At 39.4% G+C, this 25,583-nt stretch overlaps 2 long non-coding RNA genes across 3 annotated transcripts in view; both read left to right on the top strand.

The window, feature by feature from the left end:
• Positions 1–1,055: 1,055 nt before the first annotated feature.
• LOC139801830 (uncharacterized) lies at positions 1,056–10,422 on the top strand. The gene is made up of 5 exons (XR_011728346.1): positions 1,056–1,485; positions 1,874–1,920; positions 2,815–2,986; positions 5,240–5,405; positions 10,223–10,422. It is a non-coding gene; the product is annotated as an uncharacterized lncRNA (long non-coding RNA).
• Positions 10,423–16,368: 5,946 nt separating this feature from the next.
• Positions 16,369–25,583, top strand: part of LOC139802069 (uncharacterized) — a 35,724-nt gene continuing 26,509 nt past the window's right edge. Inside the window, exons 1-3 of one of the 2 annotated variants that reach the window (XR_011728473.1) lie at positions 16,369–16,563; positions 17,846–17,932; positions 20,435–20,577. This is a non-coding gene — a long non-coding RNA (uncharacterized lncRNA). The remainder of the gene's footprint in view (positions 16,564–17,845; positions 17,933–20,434; positions 20,578–25,583) is intronic. The other variant, XR_011728474.1, reaches the window with a different exon arrangement.

Here is a 25,583-nt window from a genome sequence, read left to right as displayed (position 1 = left end):
TACTAGCCTGGATTTGTACCTGGTAAGAAACAGATTGGAGATGGAGGCCCACACGCTGGTGTGGGAGTGGCAGCAGGACAGTTATTATGCTGTGGTCTCCTGTACTGTACATTGGGTTTCTGCACATCCTTGTTTTATACTCTGAAGTTTTGAGTAGAGTCATGTGGCCATTCTTTCTGCTTTTCCCAGTGTGTTGCCATACATCCAGGATAATGGCCAGCACACATGCAGCCTGACCAAGAGTCTCACCTGGAACATGAGAGTGTTGGCTGAGACTGTTGGTCTCTATCTAGCTGTATCAGCACCAGCTGTCATAGCAAAGCAGGTGTGTCATGGCACAGCTTCTTCTCATGCCTTAAGGCACCTGCTCTGTTTTTAACCTGGCAGGTCAGTCTGTTCTAGGGAAGGCTGGAGTTTCTCAAGGGGGGTCCATCCCCCTCAGCCTAGCCTAGGGAAAAGAGCAGGAACCTGGCAAATTATTGGTCTCTCTGAAACTGTGGATAAAGTGTCATTCAATCAGTGCCTCTTCTAATCTAAGTGTCTGACCTTAATGTATTTCATGCCTTCAGATGGCCACAATCACCCTCTGATCTCTTGTTTTCCTTGGTTTTCAACCAGATTCACAGTACCAGCAGAAGGTGGTCTTCCTACTACCACTACTGCTTCACTGTGAGTTCTCCTTGCTAACATTGCTTTTTTCTTATCACATCTTAAACAGACTGTGCTACCCAAGATATGTTACGATCTTATTTTCCCCAGTATGTGCTCCAGAGTTTATTTTTGAAGTTTATTTTAAAATACACCTAAAATGAAGTTGAGTTTTTGAAGCCAGCAGAAGTTGAGCTATGGAGACAGAGAAATGTGGTGGTTTTAAGTGAATGTTTGCACTGTGTACCTTTCTTGCACTTTGTCAAATGAAATATTTTGCAAACTTTATTGTAATTATTATCAGTACTCCTGAACCCCTATAAATTGTTAAGCATTATTTTCTACCCTTAAAGATCAGAATTTTTAAAAAACACTGTCTAGGTGATAAAATTGCACATTGTTACTGAGGTATAAAAATATTCTTCCAGCTTCTCCTTTCTCCCAGAAAAGTCCTTTGACCTAATCCGCTTTTTAATAGCAGCATTTATTACCTATTGAGGCAAATATGTTTGTTTAATTCCCATTTACTTTTGTTCCCTTGGAAGAATAGATCATTTATATTCCTTTTCATGTAGGACACTTGACTTGGGCTGTCTTGCAGCAGAGTGAGCTGGAGAATGGAGCAACAACTGTATTATTGAAGAGCTCCATAGCCACAGACTGGGAAAAGCATGATCGGATGTGATTTTCAGAACAGATGCCCAAGCAGAGTTGGCAGTTAATTAAAAGCACTATGTACTTAATGATTAACTAATCACAGCATGATGGCATTCAACGGAGATGCAAGAAACTTCTCTGCTGGATTCAACAGAGAAACTCCTAATGTCTGCCTTCAGGGTACCGTACTTACAGCCGTTTGCTTTTGCATTACCAGCAGAGACAGCACAAGCAGTTAGTCTAGGAAATTTCATTAAGCATAGCTTAGTTAAAACTTTAAAAACAGAAAAGATGAGCTTAGTCAATACTGTATCAGCTAGAAATATTGCACAGTTTGGCTTTAGCAGCAATAGTATTCACAGCCATTCTCAAACAAATCATTGTACAACACTAAGAACATTTAATCATGCTTCATGAGGGAGCTATATTAGGGGTTTGGTTTTTTTTTTCTGTTCTACCAATGACTGAACAAGGAACAGAGAGGATACATGACATAAATGACATTTGTAAATAATAGTCTGGGAAGTACTGGATTTTCATGAACTAATGCTCTTTCTTTTCTTTGCAGCAGCATTACAGAATTATGCTTACAGTGCAACACATGTTCATTCCAAGGTTATCTTTTTAAACTCTTTCTCCAGAATTTTGCTTTTACTTCTCCTCTCAAGCATTAATGTCTTTTGCACAGGGACTTTTTGTCTAAATTTATGTACAGCCCCTAGCACAGTGAGATCCTGTGTTGTGACAACCATGATTAGTAATTACAATATTGCATTTCTCCATTTCATAGATTGTGTTAGTAGAAAACCCAGCTATGTGCAAAATGTGATGCAGAAAGCTGGGGCATTTTCAAGCCAATTAGAAAGCACATTTCTAGGAAATCTCTGGGGTGATTGCTTTCATGTCACAATTCTGCTTCTTGGCATGGGTGCAATCCAGATAATTAGAGTTAGAAAGGAAGATGACAGTGGATATTTAAAAAAATATTGCAGTTTTAATTCAGTGATGATACTGAAAAGAATGTTTTAAAACTATTGCTAGAGATTGCCAAAGACAATTGCTCCAGTGTGAACATGTCTGGCAAAATAAAAGTTACTTTTTCCAGTAGTGAAGTACTCTGGCTGTAAGGATGTCTGGGTCCTGCTCCTGACACACAGGCAGTGAGTGTGGGGTACTAAGCCTTGATCGTCTCACTTCTGAAATACTCAGGTAGCAGTATCCAACATGGGTAGAGATGTTTGGAGTAATTATAAACATGTTCACTATGCACAAGAGATTCTTGGACAGAGCAGGCTATAACACCTGACATCAAGGCAAACTAGGGCTTGATACAGTTTGAATATAGTTTTCTTCCTTGCAGTTGGGTCTCATTCAGGAACAAAATGTCATTTATTACCTCCATTGTCCCTGCTGCTGTGGCCAGCTGGTCACACATACTGTGCTTCAATGGGAAAGTAGCTTTTCCCAAAGCAGAGCTTTCAGAAGCATTAACAAGCTTTTCTTTTTCAGGAAATAGATGGAACAGCAAGACTGGCCAGTGTCTCTGCAGTGGCAGCAGCCATTCAGTGAATGTTCTTGTCCAGATGGGCCTGCATTCCATCATCACCCTGATAGTCCCCTCTGCTGTGTTTGTCCACTCTTGCTGCACTGACCACCCACTCTTGAGCAAAGCAGATGAGCAGTGAGTTGCAGACAGGACATAGAAAATAAAGTTGTTAAGTAGAGGTCCAGTGTCTTTGCTACAGGCCTAAAGCCCACAATGTCCTTCTCTGGATCTACATGGCACTGCTGCAGCTTCCTAGTGCCTTGCAGACAGGCCAGCTTTGTCCTGCTCTGCATGCCATCTCGTGGCTGTTGGCATGTAACTCTGCAGAGCTGCTGCCTCATTCCAGGGATTTTCATGTGCTGAGTGGAAGATGTGGACAGAGCAGCCCAAAATCTGTTGGTCACTGTCCAGAAGCTTTAAAAGTTTACTTGTAAAACCCTTTGATTTTTCAGTCTAAAGTTCTTGCTCACACTATGGGGAAGCCAATGCAAAATCCCTAAATTAATGATGTTTACAGGGCAGTCATTGCTGCACCAGTTTCCAGCCTCCTCAGAAGAAAGGAGGTCCCAGGGCTGCAAGGCCATAGCACAGCTATGGGGCTCCAGAGTGGCAATGCTTTTGGACTTCTATTACAGTGTGTGCTGAGTGTCTGAATCTCCAGATTGTGTCATCTTTCAAAAGTGGTACCAGCCTATTCCTATAATTTTTTAGCTGTTTTTTTCCTATTCAAGTTGTTTTTCTATGAGGAAATGGATCACAGAAGGAAGACTTAGCAACAAGCTTGCCGTGACAGGTTGTCTATTAAGAAAACAAAATAATAATTTTGGTCTGACTGACCAAATTAGAGGCAAGAAGGAAACAAAATGTTAGAACAAACTGATCTAACAATAGATCTTTGATGCTCTCACTGAAAAGAGTGAACAAAAGTGAGGCCAAAGGGATGTGCTTGGTGCTTTCCACATATAAAAGAATATAGTGTCCTTGTTTTCAAGGTAGAAAAACAAAGGGAAGAAGTGCGACATGAGCAAAGCATGAAGTGGCTCCTCTCCATGGTAACATGTTGTGTAAGTAACATAATTTTGGTGGTAAGGCATATAGGACTCTGTTGAGCCCCACAGGAAAACAACCATCTTGACTAGCTCTCTGTGTGTAGTCTGTGATTAAAAAACCAAGCACACCACAAAGGAGAGATACTTCAAATTGTATATAGGTTGTGGAGTGTTGGCATCATAACAGACTTTTGCAACATCATAACTTTGTTGTATCATAACTTCCTAGAAGTCACTGGAGGTGCTTTTTTTACTTTTGGGTTCCTTTTGTTTGGTTGCTTAGTTTGGTTTTTTAACAGATTCATAAAACCAAGATTACTTCAAAAATGTATCTGGCCAGATCATTGAAAAGGCCATAGTTTTGATGAGAAATCAGTGTTACCATCCCTATTACAGTATTCTGGATGTAGAGGAGGCTGATTTTTCTCCAAGGATGAGAATATAAAGCTGAGAGCAATGGGAAAAGCCAAAAAAGAAAAACATTTGTCTTGTTTCAGATATCCGTGCTTATGCTAAGATTCTCTTCCAGATATTTAGTCACTTTGGGATCCCAGAAAACAGATGCCAATAAACAACAAAACCAGAAAACATCATTTGCAGGGACCAAAACGCTGAGTTACTTGTGGAAGGTGCCAGTCTCAGTCACACAAACTCAGCCATCAAGCATGGACCATAAGAGGGGGACCTAAGTATCACCAAAATGTGGTGGTGTTTTCTGATCCCTTTCCTTGGTAGCTACTTGACTTTGTCCTTTCAAAGAGGAACAGACTAGTAGGAGAAGAGGGTCAAGAGAGTAGAGAAGAGAGAGGAATGTTCCTGCTCAAAGTTCAGTGTTTGTATGTGCATTCCTTCTTCCTCTCAGGACCAATGCATTTTATGTAAAGCAAGATGGTAACAATTTGTAAAGATGCTGAATGCCACACTTCATATTGAGCATTTCATATTGAAAATTAGTGAAAGCACTGACTAAATAAATTTTCCAAAACCTAATCTTGTACTATTTCCAGGTGCTTCAAGGATATTCATAGTAGCTCATAACTTACAAAGCATAGTAGCAGAGTAGATCATCTGTGAAGAGGTATGTGTACTTTTCCTTTTGTCGTGTTTGGTGTATTGTCATTTTTCTACCTTTCTTACAAAAGGAGGATCATATTTTAGAATAGCTTAAATAATTGAAAGTTTCAGAAACTATGACTCAGAGCAATACAACAGACCTCATTCCTACTTTTATACAAAAAAACCTGATTTTAAAAGAAAGGCATGCTACTTGGAAAACAAACCCAGAGACTGATCAGTTGGTTCTGCTTGTTGCCATGTAAACTTCTTGCTTAATTTTCAGCATACAGAAGCTTAGAGGATGAAATGACCTTGTACAAACTTAACCAACCTCAGCAATCTCCTGCCAGATGTGTGCTTCATTATTTAAGTGATACTGCACTGTGAGACTCCTTCTGAAAGCAGTGGACATGCCAGCCCAGCGTCTGGTCCTCAGATCCCTAGCTCCAGTAAGTAGGAAACACTGAGCAGACAGAGATCTGGTTCCCTGCACTCCAGGGAGTCTCACGTGGATTTGAAATGTTAATTGATGCAATTCAGAGGTCTATGAGAAAGTCCTGTCCTGGAAGTAGTGGAACTTTAAAACTTTTGAGCTGCTTCATGTCTCTGATCTAAATGTGTGTTTATAATGTGTTTTACAGTTCAAGATTCAAAATTTTTTCAAATTTGATAACAGATAAACCTTATTTATATTTTTATACTGTTCTTTAAATGTAGTTGATATGGGGCAAGAACAAGTTCTGCACATTTGTCACTGCAAGGAATAGTGTGCTATTATAATATAAATTAGACTTCTACCCCTTCTGTACTGTTTTTTGGGGGGTCTTGGTGTTTATTTTAGTTCTTGTTTGGGAGAATTCATGCTTTGTTTTTGTTTCAAAGAGTTGGCATCACAGTTGTACTGAGCACTTATGAGACACCCCTAGTACAGAGAACTGAGCAAGCAAGTGCCCAAGGTTTTTACTGCTTGCTTTTTCCAACAGCAGGCTCAGGCTGTAGGGAAGGAGGGCATTGAAGAGCTGAGGTCTGCTTCAGAAATGTCGTGGGTAGGACATAACTGCTGGCCAGTTGCAGAGGAAGCATATGGTCACTGAAGCAATCTGTAAAATTTGACACTGTTTCCAGGGTGGGCAATGTAAGTGGTACAGCAGGCTTTGGGAGATCCACAAAACAGCATAAGTCAACAGAGGAACTTTGGAAAACAGCCTGTTCAAGGAAATGGCTCAGATGAATCCATGCAAGCCACATAATGAGTAGATTTCAAAAGAGCACTTAAACCCATACTGACTCTTGCAAAGGGCAGGACGTTTTTTAACAACACATTTTTCACCTAGCCTGATGACTGTTGGTGAGTTTTCCTTTCTAAATAAATGTGTACTTGGAGGCAACAGGATGGCAGCCCCTATCTGACCCTGATGTCTCCCTTTTTAGAAGACAGCTTAAGAATTTCACACCTCACTTAGTGCCAAATTGAATTTACTATTTTTTATAAAGATTAATTGCACAGTGTGGAGGCATTTGGTTTAAGCAGGGCCTGAAAGGTTTTGAACATTTAGAAGTGTGCAGCAGAGCATGTAAATTAAGCTGGTTTTCTAAGCACAGGCAGTTTCTTTGATTTTCATTAATTTATTGCATATGTAATTATTTAAAGAATTATGCGTAGAGTTAAAAAAAAATTCTGTGAATTCACATAGAAAGACATTTAAGCTTAAGAAGGATGTACACTACTGTGACAGTGAGCTGAATGAGAGCCCTTATCATGTGAGGGATGTTATACATTCCTGTATCCATTACTTTGGAGGGAAGAGTAGAGGAGTTTACTCCATTAATTGATGGTATTTAAAGCTTTTGACATTTGTTTCTTTGTCCATTCAGTAATCCATTCAGCCTTCACACTAAGCAGCTTCTGTTGCTGCCTCCACTCCTGTATCTCTTTGTATATCTGAAGTGGGCCTTCAGGTTCTAGCTTAAAGGTTTGCATTGTTCAAGCTATACTACCATTGAATAAAACATTTTTGCTTCATGGATCTACTATCTAAATGGACAAACCAGTGAAGGAGAAAGGAAATGGATGGTGTCTGAGACAAGTGCTCAACAAGACTTTGGAAACTGGAGCAGGAAAATGAATCAAAATTCATGTCTGAGTACAGCCTCCCACCTAGTACCTACACTGCCAGCACCCATGGTGCAAGCCCTCAATTGAGTAAAACCTGCCTATGGTTTGTCCAGGATTACAAAAGTCATGTAGCTATGGTCAGCTTGCCTAGCATGATACCCTGCTCTCTTAACTGGTTCTATTAGGACTGGTTAAGGATTACAGTAACACAGCTGTGTTGCTGCAGTTTGCATCAGACTGTAGGCAGACTTGGTGTGTGTCAAATAGATATATCTGTGGAGCTGTGCTTGTGAGTACTTCCAGAAAAAGAGAGGACCAAACCCACTTCTTGCTATGTGTATGTATGAATCCAGGGGTGAACCAGGCTAAAGGCATGAGGAGAATGGAATTGGGAAAGACATGTTACTTGTCTTAATAGCTCTGTCAAGAACTTTTAGTTTTCTTTCTTCAAAAGCATTTGAGAAGCAAAACGGACAGCTTAAAACAAAAGTTACTGTAATGGAGAGAGCTGTGGAGGCAGGTCATCCTGAAACTGCACTTTAACTGTATCACTATGGGTAATCCTCCATCTGATGCACACTCTGAGCTCTTTAAAAATCCAAGCACAAGATGGTTAGCTTAAAATTATTTAACAATATATTTATTTATTGTGTCAAGCTCCCTTTTTTGTTCCCAGTGTTAGCAAGTCTGGCCCCAGCTCGTGCTGCTGGTGTACTGGTGCTGGAATTGACAAAGTCACTCCCTCTTGTTTTAGGGGAGTTTGTTTGACACATGAGCCAAATATGGGAAATGTTGGTAGTGTATTTTGATGTAGAAAGCTTTTTTCCCGGTTAATTCTTTTACAGACCTGTTAAGAACCAGTTCTTCAATACTTACGGAAGCAAAATTCACATTCTGAACAGGTCAATGGAGAAAGAATTCAGCCATAGATTTACTGTAGCAATAGGGACTAAAAGCATTCTCATGCTTATTTAATATTTTTGAGGACAACATGCAAAATGAATTAAAATTGCTTGGTTAGGTGGTTGTATCTCTAGAAATGCCATTTTTTTTCTGTGTTACAAGTACTGAGTTTCCAGGGCTGGTCAACCTGGAGTTGCATCAGCAAAGGCTAAGTCTTGACTCAAGTGGATATCATCCAATAAGAAATGTATCACTTATCACTTCAGCAGACCAGTATTTCATAGCTTCTAAACCATGCACAGGCCACCCCCCAGAGCATTAAATTTCATCCTAAATGCATTGAAATAATGAGTATACTATGAATAACAAGGGAATTTTACATAAAACTGTTAGTTACATATGCAAATGGCTTGCTGCACTTTGGGTCTGAGTTGTCAGGGCTGCTTCTGTTTAAAAAAAAATTTTAAAATAGTATCTTCATGATTAATTGACCTTACTGCCTCTTTTAAAATTCCTTTGATATAATAATATCCTGGAATTCCATCAGTTTTTCTTTGTGAGTGGTGACCACTTAGCAACTTATTCTAAAGGTTCATTTTCAGTTAAGGCATTTTTAGAGCAGCATTAGACTTCCCTGAATTAAGCTGCCCACAGCTCTTAATAATATTTGACAAGTAATTGTCTGATTCACACAATATTCACTCTTGTCAGCATACATGTGGTTAGAACACTTATGCAGCAGCTGTTCTGTTTTCATCAGAAGTGTTAGAAATAGCTGTTACCTGCTAACTGGGTAGCACTGATGGGGAAGAGATACTAGTGAAAAGTAGAAAGAGGATTGAGAATGTGTTGGCACAAGCAAGTCCACAGTAAATTTGTCTTACATTGTAGATGTAAGATCTTTATTTGAAGAAAGTTTTGCTCCTAGTGAAAAGTACCATTTTTCTGAACTGTCTAATTTAAGGATGGAAGAGGCTTAGTTCGGGTGTGCACAGAAGGGCTTTGCTCATCACTGTAGTGCATGGAGATGATTGTTGTTGTTGAAGAGAAAATTTGGGGCAGTGCTCAGAGTCCAGCCCTGAGATCTGACTGCCTGTCGTGCAGTGTAAACACCTTTAGAGTCCTTGTGCAGAGAGCACATGTGAATGTTTTTTCCTGAGAATCGGTGAACTCCAGATTTCTCACTTCCAGGAGCCCCCTGCTGCTGAGAGGGATGAAGAGGCTGTGTGTTACGAAGCCACAGCAGGAATTTTGCAAACTAAAACTCCCTTTTCTTTCTCCCAACACGAAGTAGGGACTTAAAGACGTACAAGCAATGTTATTTTGCACAGGTGAACTCTAAAGCCAAGATGCCATTGGTAACATTAAAAGCAGATGATGACAGGTTGTTGTTTTGTGAAAGCAATGTCAAGTACATTGCCTTTCTCCTGCTCTTAGATGCTTGTGATGTCAGTCGTGTTTGCTGCAACTAATCCTCACATCTGCAAACTTAAAATCACACAATTTTGTTTCCCATTAAAATATATTAAGGGAAGTAATTTAGCAGTCATGTATGGTCACAGAAACCAAGCAGCAAACCGGATTTTTCTTCGAAGAATTTCTGCTATAACAATATTTGTCTGCTTTTTGAGGAGACTGAATTGATTTTGGAGTTCCTAAAATGTGATCTCATCCTTCAGAAACCACAGAGATGGGATTATCTTATGTATAAGCTCTCCTCCGTGCTGCTATCAGGGAGCTCAATAGATATAATCATGCCATAGAAATAGATGGTACAAGATTACAGAAAGCTTGAATAGAACTAAACAAGAATGAAGAATGACTGAAGTGCATTATCCTCTGCAAAACAGCATTTCCAGCCTGTGTGTCTTGTGTAGGATTAGGTGGGGTTGATTGTTTGAGTAAAGGAAAATATAGAAGGCCACTACCAGAAAAACTTAGATCTTTGTATTTGCAGGACACTATCACCAGTGTATATGTGTGTATATATAAAAAAGATTTCTCTTCTACTGATATTTCTACAGTTCTTATTAGAATAAGGGAGAAAAATAAGCATTATTATAGAAGGAAGGATAAAACCTGTAATTCAATTAAGTGCATGTTGTTCATTTTCACAAATTGATATTTTGTGAGATACTGTGTTAGATGATCTTTGACCAGTTCCTGATCTGTTCCATAATGATGTTCTTAACAATCAAGGGAAAAGGTAATGATGTTTCTTGCCCTTTGTGCTCCCCTCCTCTGCAGTCCCTTCATCCTGGGTTCCTTTCAGTGGTGGTAGCTGCAGTGCTCAGAAGTATGAGCTACTTGACCAGAAATGGTACTGAGTCTAAGACAAAGTAAACTTGAGCTGTGCTTGCCCTGGGATGATGTCTCTCTGCTGTCATCTGAGAAGAGGTGTTCAGTGTTTTTTTTCCATGCAGCTGCATGCTTCAACTTAAAGTGAGAAATGGAAATGCAGCAGCTGCATGACAGAATGGTCTCAATGCAGCTTCCTGTTGCATGTTTTGTGTTTTTGTCTCTATGTGTTTGTTTTGGTTTTTTTAATTTTCTGGTAAGTTTAACAGAGCACAATGGGACATGAGTTTTATGTCATTCCTGATGCTGTTCGTAGAATTTTAAATTATTTTTTTTTTAAATTCAGTGTACTTTTATTGCTTCTTCTCAGCTGTAGTATCTTTGTTTTTAATTAACAAAAATATTCCTGCCTTTTCTGTATTAGAAGTTGCAGTACACCACCATGTGATATATTTACTTATTTATTTATTTGTTTGTTTGTTTATTTATTCATTCTACACTCCCCACCTCCCAGAGCCCCACAAAGTTGCTAGAGATGTTCATTTTTACTACCAGTAGTTTGAAAAGTTATCAGAAATTATCTATCTAATATTTTGCTCAGTTGTACTGTTAGGATGGAGACATAAAGCACAAAAGCAGTTGATCAACATGAAAAGAGTTTACTTAAATATTTTTTATTATTTAGGGATTTAAAGTATTTATGTGGGGTTTTTAACATAAAAAGTATTTTTAAATTATTATTTAGGTGTAATTTGTAGTTAATATCCAGTAGTCCTTTGCCCAGCATTTGATTTACCTGACAGATCACTGGAGTATTTATTCTCTTGAGTGGTGACTCCACTGGCCTCATTCTGCTATCCTGTCGATCACTGAGTAATACTTTCATTGCCCTGTCATTCTGCAGGTATCAAAAGCAGTGGGAATCAATTCTTTTGTTAGCACATGAAAGCTCTACCACCAAGAAAAGTATGTCAGCTTTTTTGATTTATTTGTTCAGAATTTTTCACTTCGTGCCTTCTGGGTCAAATGACAAGTATTTGGAGGCAGAATGTAGCTTCAAAGTTCTCTTTTTCTAGGAACCTAATTATATAGCTCTTCTTACTAGAAAAATATTCCTTATGAAGAAAGTTTACTGCATCATGTTTCTCAAAGGAGAAGCCTACCTAATCTCTAAGCTGTTTTGCTTCTGTAGCCTGATTCATCTAGTAAAAATGGGGGAAGGCAAGTATAGTTATCAGGGCCCAAAGGCAGAGGATAAAAGCAGAAAAATTGGCTTTTCCTCTTCCTGACTCTCTCTCTTTGAGAAGCAGCTTTTCCTTATCTCAAGGAAAAAAAAAAAAAGTTGTGTTTCTTCATTTTATTTTATTATTATTATTAACTTCTGAACAAGTTTGTAACACAACACACAGACCTATACTCAGTGACGTGCTCTAATACCCTTCACAATCCCTGTTAAGCTAAATATATGTAATGTTGTGGGGTTTTTTTTCTAGAAATAAATCTGCAGTAGCAAAGGGCCTGAGCTACTACTTTAGAAAACACAGGTATTTAAAGTTTATTAATGCTTTGTCTTAAAAAATATCGCAAATAGATGGGGAAAGAAAGAGGTGAAAATTTTCCTTAGATGAGCATATGCCAGACCTGCTTGCTTTTGAAGAGCTCTGTTTGTGAGAGGCCAAAATGGACCAAATCAAATTACCATTAATTAGCACTTCAGCATCGTATGTGCTGTAAGTACTGCATTCAGCACAACTTACTACTGCCTCATTGTGGCAGCTTGTGAATAAATCCTGAAGTACCTAGCAGATGCTCAGATGTTCAGAGAACTTAAAACATGCTAAAACTAGGTAGCATGGTAGTCTACACTTATGAGAATATAATATTTTCAAAAAGAAGAAAAACATACGCTTCCAGTTACCCAGGTGAGACACATTAAGGCAGCATCTTCATATAATACAGGGAAAATTACCTTATTTTTGTAATGCATTGCTCCAAATTACTCTGAATTCTATCTAGTAGTTGCATTATTAATTTAGTTTGTAAAGTAAAATCTGGAAGATTTATTTATGAGAAAGGGCTGTTTTACACAGGCATCTGCCTGCCTCCTTGCCTGATTCCCCTCTCCCATTTAGAAATCTGAGAGTGAAGGTGGCTGCCTCTGAAACAAATAATGTAGAGGGTCTCTTAAAGCAAGGGGCTGCACTTGCTCCTGCAAAATTCAGTGGCACTGCTCCTTGGCTGTATGAACAGCTGTGGCAACAGCCCCAAGCAGGCAGAAAAAAGAGTGGGTACAGTGGCAGATGAGATGGAGCAGGAGAGAGAAGGCAGCATTTGGTTGAGCAGTTGGGTAGAGATGAATTTAACGCAAGGGAGGGTTTTGAAAATGGTCAAAATGTGGAACAGGGAGGGGAGTATGTCCCATGGTGCTGACAAGGGATCACTGAGAGCCTGGCTGGAAAGAGTGGCATAAGGACTCTTAAATACATTTGATATGAGCAATGTTTCTAGAGCTGATGAGACTGGACATGCTTTGTAAGACTACTTGAAATTTGGTTTAATATTTTAATCATACTAAACTTTCTGACAGCAAGAAAACAAAGGAACTGGCTCTGCTTCCTCCCTAAAAATGGGACTCAGAGAGAAACTTGTGTTTTCTCTGCTTTAAAAACCTGGTAATGCCCAAATCTCTTTTAAAGAAACACCACTATAGCAACAAAAAACAAACCCAAACAAAAACCCAGACCTTGATTAATGCACCATCATGAAGAACTGCCTGAACTTTTTGTTTGTTTTTTTTTTTACTGAGCATCTTATCCAAGGGCATGGGACATTTCAGTAGTGGAGGAAGAAAAATGCCTAGGAACGGGTGATTTCATTGGTCATCCATCTACTGCATTTTAAACCAGTAATGGTCTTTGCAGTGTCTCTTTGTCTCTTTCCACCAAATATCAGTCCTCATTTTCACAGTCTCTGGCAATTGTATACATTAGGGGATGCTCCTTACAATTTGTAAAAAATGCTATGGATGTGATGAAATAAAATGAATCTATAATACCACAGAAGCAGCATATGTTGAATGCTTCTCCCAGGGCTAAGTGGAGTATTTAATCACCAAACCTTTGGTCTTTGGCCTTTTAAAATGTTTGATTACATACATCCAGGAGTCTTGGCCCCCAGGGCATTGCACATAAGTTTGGAAAGGTTGGGGTTTGATTGTGGAACACTGCTGGTATTGATTTCTTCCAGTATTCACTAAAACTTACCAAAATATTCAGCAACATATTTCTGATTTTAGCATCTTTCTTATGATAAGCACAAAAAATTGGCATTTTTTTCCTCTGAATTCTAATTGTGAAGATGATATGAGATTGAGTCAAGTTTATATTTTCACCTGTCTTGACTAATATGAGTTGCAATATCTGCTGCCTTAGAGTTTGAATTTAAAATGGCATTGTGTCTGGTTTACTGTTATTATTGCTTCTACATTCTCATGCAAGCCATAAAACCATTTTAGCGTAAATTCCTTACATAAATGATATTTAAATTCCTTACATAAATGCCATTTTTAAGTGCTATCAGGCTTCAACACCAGTCATTAAATCCTTCTGAGCAGTATCAACTGAGAGAGTTCAGTGGAACCCCCATCAAAGATGAACATGGAAGACTGAGAGATACTTCTGTGCATGCTGCCTGCAGCCTGGAGGAGAACAGAGCATGAAGAACCTTTATAATTTACTGTACTTCTCTGTTGTGGGGAAAAAAAAGAATTAAACGCATAACCTAAACCAAAGCCTAGTAAAACCTCTAGGTGGCTTTCTCTTAACTTCCATGTCCACTAGATCTGATTGGCAGATTACTAAAATTCAAAACATTTCACATGGTATGTTGGAAGAGAATTTTCTGTGCAATGGACAGACATATAAAGAGATCTTTCAATCTGTCTCTTTCCCAGATTTGGCCTTGAAGAAGACCCTAGAGCTGAATGTTGCTGAACTCTGGGCAGTTAGATTCTGATGTCAATGTTGAGGACAGAGGCCTTGTCCACTATTTCTTGCTACATGTAAGCTCTTTCTCGTTTGCTGCTCTGCTCTTGCTTACCTATCGGGTAAAGGATTCTGAATCAAAAATAAGTTTGCATAGTGAGGTCTGGAATATGGGACTTTCCTCTCTACACCAACAACAGGGCTTGCTGCTTCCCTCCTGTGGCATGTTTGCAGTTACAGATGTGTGGAGGGTTACCTTTATGAAGCCTGGCAAGTGTCTATTTTTCTCAGTAAGAATGCACAAGATAGAACACCTTATAATTAGGTGAGGTTTGGACTAATACCTACTACTTTTCAGGTAGTTAGATGTGAGCACTCCAGCAGGCTATTGTATCACAGAATCACAGAATTGTCATGGTTGGAAAAGACCTCTAAGATCACCAAGTCAAACAGTCCTGAGATCCTGTGGATACCTCCTAATCAGCACATGCCAGGACACATGGCAAAGGAAGAGCATCCACCCACGCTCAGCTTTATTCCATTAAGTGCTACCATAGCTGACAAACTTAGGCAGAATGATGGAGACCGTGACTGTGTTGCTGAGCCCTTTTTAATGTTAAATTTTCCAAATTATTTTAGTGATAATGGTAGATATGGTGAGAGCTGGATGGACCTTTATAGAACAGCAAAATGTCCATGAAGCTAACACCCTGGAGCATTTCATTTGCCTGACATAGAACATGTGAAATACTCATCTGGTATAACACAGTACAAGTATTTACTGAAACCAGGTTTTAGTTTTTATCTCTGAGTGGGAGAGCACATTTTGAACAATCTCTGCTGTGCCCCAGTCAGACAATGTGGAATATGCTCAGCAGAACCCTGTCATTAAGCCATGGATGCACATATAGGTGTTTTACAGTTAACTAGTTAAAGTCCATAATGCTGTTGTGCTGAGCACAGGAGAAACAAAATGTATAACTAAGTTCAGGATTCTGTATCAGAAATTACATGTTTAAACACAACGATGACTTTTATATATTCAGCTGTAATTAGCAAGAGTCAGCTCATAAAGGCCCTTGTGCTGTTTACTGTGGCACTTACAGCATCTTGCACAAATAGCAAAGCTGACTCTTTGGCAAATGCTTATCAGCAGCTGGTACACATGAATATTTTTGTTGTACAAAGAAGCAGCAAGCTGTTTCTCATGGTACTCAAAGCTGTGGGCTTCTGGGCAGTGTTGTCAAGGTCTCTCATAAGGAAAGTGTTTTCTTTCTGTCCAAAAGACATTTGTGCCACTGCAGCTTTGGCAATGTGCTATTGCTGTCACCAAAGCAAATCTGTATGTACACAGAGACAAAGGACCACACCATGTGATCCCTGCTGGTGTGTTGTGTTAGTAAACCAGTAGCATTCTGCATTTTACCTACACATTTAAGAAGTTCTTCAGTTTCTTTGTTTCTTCACAAATGAGGGAGATGAATTTAGAAGGATGCAGATGAAAACAGTGCATGGAAAGAAATTTTCAACGAGGTCACTTCGCTGCTTCATTCCAAGGAGAAGGTTAAGGACAACCATTCAGACTTGTGGAAAATGCAATTATCTAGTAAAAGGTAGAGGTTCTCAAACATTCATCAGGCAGTTTATACCAGGAATGAAATGTTTTTCAAACAGGTTATTTGCCAGCTGGTTTATTTTTCTTTTTTTTCCTCCCACAGTTCAACAGATTAAAAAAACCAAAACAGAATCTGTTTATGGGGAGGATTTTGTTTTGTATTTTATGAAGATATTTATACTCACACAAAGTATGTAACAGTATTAATATGTCATTGTTCTGCTTCTTTTCTGTCTAGCTGCCAGCTTCTCAAGGAGGATGCTGTGGGAGGAGGCGTCAAAGGCTAAATTGAAGTCCAGTTGGACAATATCCACTGTCTTTCCCTCATCCACTAGGTAGGTCACCTGGTCACAGAAGGAGACCAGGTTGGTCAAGCAGGTCCTGCCTTTCCTGAACCCATGCTGGCTGGGCCTGATCCCCTGGCTATCCTGCACTTGCCATTTGAAGGCACTCAAGATGAACCTCTCCACAATTTTTTCAGGTATCCAGGTCAGATCCTCCTTCCTACCCTTCTTGTTGTGCTGGCAGACCTCCAGTCATCTGGGACTTCCCCTGTTAACCAAGACTGTTGGTAAATGATGGAGGGAGGCTTGGCCTGTTCCTCTGCCAGCTCACTCAATACTCCTGAGGGCAGAAAACAGTGCATCACCCTAGGAAAAGCACATGCCTGATCATGGTGTCTCCCCTGCCAGGTAAGTAAGAAAAAACAATTCATCTCGTTTCTCTGGTTCTCATAACAAATGTCACCATCCCAGCTGTGGTACGGTGTTTTGATATGTGCCTTGCATGTATGCTTATTACAGAAATCAGTATTTGTAGGTAATTTATAACAAAATAATGTGACAATTCAGGTATGTTGTAATTGTTCCTTCGCTGTAATCATTACAAAGCTGAGAAGGCACCATGCTGGAGTGAGCACAGCTGCAGAGTGAAAGCAAAAAACACAATGTGTTTGAGAAGGATGGGAAGCACCCATCCTTCATGAAAACTCTTCTGAATAAAATTAGAACTGGTAGCAGCATGGTCTTTGTAAAAAAAAAAAAAAAGAAAAAAGAAGGGATTGTATAAAGTCTCCTGCAGAGTTGGGAGAAGGGAGAGATGGTTGAAATAATTTCCAAAACTCTTAGTAACCAGGGACAATGACAGGAGGAGAGATGTGAAAAATTCTGCTCCACTGACATGACCTACCAAAACCCAGCAGCAGCCTGCAGGGTACTGGATATGCTGCACAAAGACATTTGCAAATTCCCTAGAATGCCTTTTGCTCTTGAAGTATTCAGTTTAAGAATGCAACTTTTTCTATATCCAACTGCCATATTACAGTACCAAGATTTTATGCTGTAGATGCAAATCGTAAGTTGAAGTCAGGTGAGTTTTAAGTTAATGTATGGATTAATTAGAGAGAGGATGGATCTGCAGTATAATGAAGCTCTAATGGGGTCAAGGCTGAAATACTACAAGAAACATTTTATTTTTTTCATCACTGTCTGGGAGCCATTATCTATTTTAATTCCTCTATATTGAAATATAAGTTATGTGAGTCCTACCTTTGATTTATGTCTTTATCTGTGCTTTGTTGACTTCATAGGTTATGCAAAACACAGCAGGGGAAAGCCAAGGGACTATGTATCAAGCATTATCGTGCATTAGAGTAATCACTTTTCTCTCTAACACATCAGATGTTGTCATCAAATTTTATGACTATAGGTGTTATTTCTTTCAGAATCTCTTGAAACTATTCATCTTAATTAGCAGTGGTATAAGATTCTTCATAAAGTCATAGTACATTTTATTATGAAGAAATTTTGTGGTAAATGCACCTGCCTAGCATTTCTAAACAAAGCAATGCAAAAAAGTTTTCTATGGCTCAGCAAGCTTTCTTATAAAATTAATTTGAAACTGTTGCTGTAAGGTTTGAAACTGTAGTATTTTCCTCTTAAGGGAAGATAGTGAACTCTGGTTTGTGGTTCACAGGCTAACTGCTCTGAGCACTCCAGTGCCCTGTCCGTGCTCCAGGGATTCCCATAACTGCTGGAGTGGTGACAGCATCCCAGGTCCCAGGTACATAGGTAGTCATTGTTGCCTTTGTTCTCCTTGCTGTGGTGTGGCATGTTTTCTTGCTATCCTGTGTGAATACGTAGGGTTGTTTTCTGTCTTTTGACCCTCATCCAAAAAAAGCTTCTTAATCTGGGGGCAGGAACTGCAAAATGGATTGTGTTATAAACCACCACAATTTCAAAAGATAAATAATACCAAGAGATCATCCAACTGTTGAAGGTCAACCCTATGAACAGGTTTACTTGCTCACCAAAATTTAAAGGTAAAAGAAAATATGGGCTGAATAGTAACCTGTTCCCTGACCTGTGCATTGTTGTAAGCTGGCACACACCAGTCCATGAGCAGCAGCTCCCCAGTAGGCTGGCACTGGTGTTGAGAATATCATTCCACATGATATTTCTCACCCCAGTCTTTTGCTCTGTGTTTTGGGGTTTTTTTGTTTTGGTTTTTGTGGGTTTTTTGTTAGGTTTCTTTTTGTTGCTGGGGTTTTTGTTGGTTTTTTTGTTTGTTTGTTTTGTAAAGGATTTGATGAACAGAAGTCCCTGAATGAAGTGGTTTTGTGTTGTTTTCTAATGTGGCAAACAACAAGTGTTGCATTGTCATAGCTGTGTTCAAGGTCCCCTTATTCATCAGCAGTTTTAAAGTAGCTGTGCCCTATCATAATGAAACACTGTGGATATTTTTTTTTCATCTGTCACAAAGTAGAATTTGACAAGAGAAGTGCTTGCAGAGCAGCAAGCAATAAGAGACATCTTGTACACTTGAATAGGGCATTTATAGATTATTTTCATTATCAGCTTTTTTGTCATGGGGTGGTTCACTCTTTAAAAGCTCTCTGTACTATTCCAAGCAGCAATGTTATCCTTGCAAAGTTTTCCTCTGTCTGAGTGTATCCCCTTCGCCCCTAAATTTTTTATGACCTCATGCTGGGTACCTTGTGGCTTCTTGTGTTTAAGAGTAAAGGCATCCTAAGGTACTGCTTGTCTGAAGAACTGAAGCTGGTTTGGCACTGTGAGGCCCTAGGACATCATCTGCCCCGCTCTTGCTGGGGCTGAGCAGGAGTCAGCAAACGTGCTGAGCTTGCTCTCCCATTCAATGGACCGTGTCATGCTGGGGGGAGCTCACAGGCAACTTGGGTCTGACTGTGCAGGTCTGCTTAATGGTTTTTATCCGAGCACCCTGCACTTCCATTTTCTGTTTAAGTAGTCATCCAGCTGAACTAGCATACTTTTACCTATGTATTGCAGTCTTACTGTATGAAAAGGTGATTTGAACTCTCAGAGAACAGTGCACATTGACTTATTTTTACTCCAGTGGTGTTTTGTTTTGTAGTGTTGGATTGAGTATGTGAATTTGGGTGTCAAAATATGTATCTCAAGATCTTTAATTGTGAGAAAATGTATCTGTGTAGATGCAGTAAGCATCACAGCTTTGTGCAGATTGTGATTACTCCATACAGAGCCTGGGTAAGTGGGGTTATAGTAGTGCTGGCATTTATGGTGAAGCAGTTTGTCTGTTCATGTCACTCAGTGCAATAGTTGCATCTGAAATTTGTTGCCCTTTGCTTACAGACTGATCCTGGAATTTGAAACACTTTGAGTGTTTCACTGCACCAGGTGTCCAGAATTTGAAACAAAATCAATTAATCACTGCTATAGGCCGGATGGTTTATGGTCATAGTGTTCCAATGACAGTGTCAGGGGAAAACATCAGGAACTTTCAGCTAATGTTTATTTGCAGACATATCTATACGGTCTTAAAATAACAGTAATTGGTGCAGAAAATGTAGGTACAGCACAGCATGATCTTTGCCCCTACAGAAAAGTAACCATACAGATAGGTAATATAATGTTAGGTATAGGAAACAAAAAAAGAAAAGAAAAAAAAGAAAGTGATAAAAAGATACAAGTCATGCTTTAGGTGGCAGATAGTTGGTTCTGCTGCACTGGCTTCTAATGGCAATCTCTTTGCAGGATATTTCAAAAGTGATGGATTGAGGCCCACACATAATGACCTGTTCCAGTCAGAAATTGAAACAGCCTCAAAGGGAGTTGCTAATGAGAACTATAGAATGAGACATGTAGTGTATTCAGGAGCAGTGTTGGTATAATTTTGTGTATGTATCTTCCTGCCAGAAAGATTTAAAAAAAAAAAAAAAAAAAAAAGTCAAGGATGCACATTTTTGAGAATTAATCATCTGAGGTTTTTCTTTAATTTATTACCAACAGGAATAATGTTTGCTTTGTTTCCATTTTACAGGGACATCTACATAGCCTCTAAAAAGCTTAAATAAAACAAAGTCTTTCCAGCAGCTGTTCACATGACACTATATTTTATCTGCATACATTTAATCATTTTTTTTTCCTGAGCAACTGTCTCGTTATGTCAAAATATTTGTAAATTGGCTCAGTTTCCAGTGAAATTTGCTTTCACTAGCACAATAGAGAGACAGGGAACACTTATGCCCAGTGGAAAGAAAAAAAGCAAAATTGTTTTCCACTGCAGGTTGAACAGTTCAGTCCTAAGGCACTTGCCTTGATGACTGTGTGAAGCCACTACTCTCACTTAGCAGCTGCCTCATTTCTGGGAGGTGATGTTTCATTTCATCAGACAAATTTCTCCACAACTGAACAAGCACAAACAAAATGGTAGGTGACAAAGCACTGTTCTGTGTATTAGTAGAAGAGGAATTCACTTGGAGAAGAGGGATATTTGGGATTTGTTCCTTTTTTTTACCCTGATTTGCTGTGCCCTTCTCTTATTTTCCTCTTCTGTATAATGTGTTAATGCTTTCATCCTGTACCTTGGAAATCTTCATAGTATTGGGGTGCCTGGGGATTGTGTGACAACTTATTCCAGTAATTAAACAAATACCTGGTAACCACCTCCCACAAATTCTCCAGCAAATTCAGTGCTTGTCTTAGTCTAGCATCCCTGTTCCTGATTCTCTGAGTGCACAGGTGTGGGAAGATCACCTAAGCCTCTTGGCTTTCTAAATCCATCACAGCTCTTCTTGTGAGATTGCACAGATCCCTGCTTTAGCCTCCTAAGACAGGGAGGAGCAATGCCTCCTAAAAAAAAGTTGGTAAGGGCTGGTATCATCAAGGAATAATTGCTTTCCACAGCTGATGTGGGATCAGTTTCAGAAGTGAAAATACACAAATATACCAGCATTGCCCACCAACATGGTCTCACAGTCTACTCTAACATCAGCTTCCTGTGGGCTACAACAGCAGTTTCTGTACCTGGTGTCATATCAAAACTGTGCACTTGCAGCTGAAGAAGAATACATGTTTCGATTGCTCCCTGAAGGAAATAAGCCTTACAGCTCATATTATTATATTGGACTTTAACTTTGTTGTATAAGCCAGAAAATCCAGGTGTCAAGTCTTTTGAAGCCCCAATAAGTAGCAAGGAAAGTGAGAGTTTGATGTGTCCTAAAGCAGGGGGATTTCTATGTGCACTTGACTACCTGATGCCTTATGGGAGAGTTTGTAGGGTGAAGCAGCTTGTTGGGTTAGTTTTGTAACTCAGTGGCTGCTTCAGTGTGGGCAGGAGCTGCTTGTTGAGTAACTATAGCAAGCGATGTCATAGCCTGACACACAGGGAATATCGAGCATTGACCACACTATTTTGGTGTAGTCTTGAGCCTTTCTGGCTCTGAAATAGGTTAGAGGTAAACAGGTAAACCTCATTATAAAGTAGAACAGTTGACAGCCACCCTTTCTTAGCTGAGACTGTTGTGTATGCTTCCCAGAGAAGATCACTGATGCTCTTGATGTGTCTAACTATGGCTTAAGGCAGGCACAGGGAACTGGTGTTGGCCAGCAGGCTCTCCTCCCTGCTGGTGGAAGGGCAGGGACTTCCATGGTGCCTCTGTACTGGGACCAGGGTCTCCAGTCAGATTAGTTTAGCTTTGACTACTGGTGGAAAGAAGTGGGAAAGCACTCACATAAAGCAGGTACTTGTTTTAGCTGTAAGACAAGGCTCTTCTACATCCTAGCTGGAATCACTGCACTCCTGCATTTCCCAGGCTTATGCCCCATCATAAAAACAGTATGACCTGGCCTAGCAAATACATGGTTCTTCAGATGTGATTTTTTCTTTCCATCAAGACTCTGTCACGTTTCAGCAGCTCCCAGGAATGTTAAAATCTCATGCATTTTACACCAAAACCATGCAGTCTGTCAGAGCTGTATGCAAGATGTTTAGTACAAAAGAGAATCAGACCACTGATTATTTCCCTTATGGCTTCTTTGGCATTCTGGACTTCAGACACATTGGTTAAGTGGCCAGATGTCCTGAAGCCATTGAATACAGTTGGACAATAAACTGTCTGCTACAGAGAAATAGCAAAGGCCTTCCTGCTTTATTAGGGTAAAACTGACAGTTTTATTGACTGGCTTTTTGCCTTGATCATATTTACAGTGTTACACTCGACCTGTTTAAATCATTTCAATAGCAAGCTGGATACTCTGAGAGTAGTTCTGATTTCAGCCTGAATAGGTAGCTGTTTAATGGATACAATGAACTGTCATATAGCCACCATTTTAACATGAAAAATAATTATTCCTCTGCAACAGCTGACAGTTTGTTTTGCTGCAGGGAAAATACAGCTTTGATAAAGTACATTGCTAAAATGAACCCAACTAGTTTGAGAAACACACCACACTAGCAAAACAGTGGTTTTATTACCTGTGTGCAAGACATGGGTTTATGTTTTTAAACATAAAGTAATCTATTACTGATGTCGTAATCACAAGTTAAATAAGAAACAAAACACAAAGAGCAAAGCCAAGAGCAAGTATCAGCCCATGTCAAATGAATGAAAAATTTGATAAATGAAGGGCCCCTGCAGCTCTTTCTGAGGGGCTATTTCTCAGGCTCTGGTCTTGTGGGCCACTGCTGCTCTGCAAGACATCGGAGTGTCTTCTGTTAGGCAGTGCTGAAGAGAGAAAAAAAACCTCTTAAAATAGCCCAGACACTTGCCTCAAATTCAAGCAAGTATGTGTATATACACGTGAAATTGACTACATATCTTAATTGGTTGTAAATTAAATTACTGTGGCAGCTAGACAGAACATGATCTTAGGAAGATGAGGTAGTAATTTTCTCTAAAGATACAATTTAGAAATATTATTCCAGGAAATACAGCTACACTCTTCTTAATATGCTGTCCTGGTCTGCTGCCACACACATACCTCAACTCTCCCAGCCTCTGGAGATGCTCTGACAGAGTTGCTGGGTGTGTTGCTGGGGATCAACTTGTGATATATCAACTTGTGTTGATCAACCTTTAGTGTTTACATTAATGGCTGCACATGATCATAATCATATCAAAGTTTTTTCTTCTGTTGGTTTTATTCTTTTTCACTAATGCTGAGAAAGTCAAGATTTTAGAACTGCTCTACTGGAAAATGTCACGTAAATATTACTAACCTGTGACACCAGCAAGAGCTTAGCAGAGCACATTGCCGGATCAGTCTGTTTGACCAGACTGCGGGTACGGGTAACACACGGCTGGAGGAAAGGTCTCGGCTGAAGTCTAAACACGAGGTTATTGAGAGCTTTGCCGCACAAAAACGCGGGGATGATGTTTGGCCGGAGCGGGGGCTGCTGCCGCTGCTGTCCCGGCGCGGGGCAGCAGATGGGGCTGGTGCTGCAGGAACGGAGCTTGTTAGACCCTTTGAAATGTGCTCGTTGAATGGATTCTATAAGAAGAGGGGGCAGAAAAAAAGAGAGTATTTCCAGGGACTCATTTCTCTGGCTATTAGAGTTAATGTCTTTTAGGGAGGATGAACGTGGTGAATATTAAGAACTTTCACAGAGAAATATGTTAAATGGCAGACTGCGTGTCCAACAGTTTGATTAAATGCACCGTAAGGCTGTGGTCAAAATGCTCTATTTTTTAAATTACTTACTTACCTAAGTTTTAAAAACAAAACAAAAAAACCTACCAAACCAAAACACCAAATCCAACAGCCAAAAACCATTCAAAATGCAGCCCCCAACTCTGAAGCCTTAGCAAGCTGGAAGACCCAGGAATGTCTCCATTGTCACCTGACTGGGAGAGTGTTGGAAAAAGGTGTGTCTGAACATGATGATGGCATAGCTCAGAGGGATATAAGTAAAATAGTTTTAGAAGATAAGACAATTATGGAAAGAAAAAATATATTGTGACATATCTGAGTACTCAGGATATGCCAGCTAACTAAAGAGAAAGCTATGGGTATTATAAAACAAAGTATATTTGAGATTCTCTCTCCATGTTAAGAATATAACATGATCCAGTTGTTTCAGTCCATTATCACCTCCTGCCTATTAGGATTTGCACAGCCAGATCCTTAATTATAATGTAAGTTGTTGTATCTCATCTGACTTCAGTAACATTTGGCAACATATACCAGCTGTCTCTCCTTATGCATCCCCCTCCATCCCTGCCAACTCTTTGATCTTTTCTGGGAAGGCGTCCTTTATTCAACCAATTTTTCTGTCTTTCAGTGATGAGTCTTAGGATAATTTAACATACTCCAGTCTCATGAAGTCTGCACTTTTCTTAGCTTTGGTGGTTGTTTCCTAATAATCAATCTTTCATTTCCTTTTATTTTTTTCATCTTTTACCTGCATTTTTTGTTTCTACTTAGGTACTTAAGCATCTCTCTGTAGCTTAATTTTCTGTATTCTGGTAAGTAACTAAAAAAGGAAAAGGACAATTTATAAATAAATAAATATTGTATGTAATTCCTTTGTTGCCTACAGCATATTGCTGAAAGGGCTTCTGTAGAAATTAGGGAAAGTTCCACATGATAATCTCCCTAATTTTCTTTCTGGCTAAGATAAATATTTGCTTAGTGGCCACAAACAACTTTAAACGTATCAGAGCTTCCAAGTGGAGTATAATACAGGTCTCTTTCTCTGCCATATCAAAGGTGCTATATTTCTGGATGAGAATAAAAGAAGTCTCATGATTCAGTGGAGTAAGCACTGAAGTTAGCCAGACTTGCAGAAGAACTCTGGTGCTGTTTGAACACCTCAGTGGCAAAAATATTGGGCAATGAATATGTGGCTGAAAATAAGCGAGACCTCTGAGGTATTTCTTGCTGATTTAGGGATGCCAGTGTATTTAGTATTTCATAATCTGGACCCAAGTGAAGTTGTAGTGGTTTCTAAGTAAAAGCCAATAGCTGTTGCTGCTAAGTAAAATGAAACCATGTAAACCTGTGTTTTGGGGGTATTGCACAGAATTAATGTGCTAACTGTCTATGCTGCTGTGATGCATGATTCCATGGGTTAAGTAATTATTTGTAATATGAGGTTTCCAGGTTTCCTGGAAGAGAGACCGGGAAGAAGTCACACATTTTTTTTTTTTTTTTTTCCTAATGAGCCTGGCTATATAGAAGGTCACCTTAGAGTAGAATTTTTTTGAGGATAACAACACTTCCTCATCTTATATAGTGTGTCTGATAAAATAGCTGGATCTTGAGATGTGCACTTCACTAATTGAAGGTCATATTAGCATGAATGGGCCTAACCCTAGCTGATTTCAGTTTAATATTAATTTCTTATAAAGCAGAAATATACTTTTTCCTGAAAGAAAGCTCCTCTTCATAATGAAATCTCATCAAATCTAAAGTAGAATGGTATATTCACATTT

The sequence above is a fragment of the Heliangelus exortis genome, chromosome 13 (genome assembly GCF_036169615.1).
Source record: "Heliangelus exortis chromosome 13, bHelExo1.hap1, whole genome shotgun sequence".
Lineage (NCBI taxonomy): Eukaryota > Metazoa > Chordata > Aves > Apodiformes > Trochilidae > Heliangelus > Heliangelus exortis.
Note: the sequence above shows the minus strand (reverse complement) of the source record. Positions and strands in the feature narration are given on the sequence as shown.